Source organism: Dermacentor silvarum, chromosome 10 (genome assembly GCF_013339745.2).
Source record: "Dermacentor silvarum isolate Dsil-2018 chromosome 10, BIME_Dsil_1.4, whole genome shotgun sequence".
Lineage (NCBI taxonomy): Eukaryota > Metazoa > Arthropoda > Arachnida > Ixodida > Ixodidae > Dermacentor > Dermacentor silvarum.
In genome coordinates, this window is record NC_051163.1 from 124,450,384 (window position 1) to 124,451,052 (window position 669).

General features: G+C 41.9%; 1 non-coding gene across 1 annotated transcript; it reads left to right on the forward strand.

Annotated features, from left to right (window-relative positions):
• Positions 1–297: 297 nt before the first annotated feature.
• Trnat-cgu (transfer RNA threonine (anticodon CGU)) lies at positions 298–369 on the forward strand. The gene has a single exon. It is a non-coding gene; the product is annotated as a tRNA-Thr (tRNA).
• Positions 370–669: the final 300 nt, after the last annotated feature.

The following is a 669-nucleotide window of genomic DNA, read 5'->3' on the forward strand; positions in this document are numbered from 1 at the left end:
ATTGTTTGTTGGCTTCTTATGATATGATAATAAAAAATCGGGCCCCTCGGTTCCCTTTCTTCTTGTTCATTACATAACGAGGGCTCGAATCCGGCAACATTAATGCCTTCGGGTAGCATATGTGGGTTTTTTGACCAGCTGCCATCACCCAAAAAAATCACGTGTTCATGACGCCTGCGGCAGAAAGGATGTTCCACATCCGCCCCTAGGTTTGTGGGTGGTGGCGCTGGCTAACACTCCCAGTGTTAATTCTAGTTGGAAAACATAAATACCCCAGAAAGTGAATAGGAAAACGGCTCCGCGGTAGCTCAATGGTGAGAGCATCGCACGCGTAATGCGAAGACGTGGGTTCGTTCCCCACCTGCGGACAGTTGTTTGTTTTTTTTCATCCGTTTCCATTTCAATTAATTTATCATTTCTTTATTTCAATTAGTAAGTACGAGTAATTTCCCCTATGTTCTCCTTGGTGACATTGTTTGTTGGCTTCTTATGATATGATAATAAAAATAGGGCCCCTCGGTTCCCTTTCTTCTCGTTCATTACAAAATTTAATTATTTGAAAGTATTGTATTCAGACGATCTTGGTACATAATGTGTTCTTTTGTTTATTTTCCCTGTCATGATGGTTAGGTAGACTTGTGGTCAGTCAAAACGGTCTGGAGAAGTGCA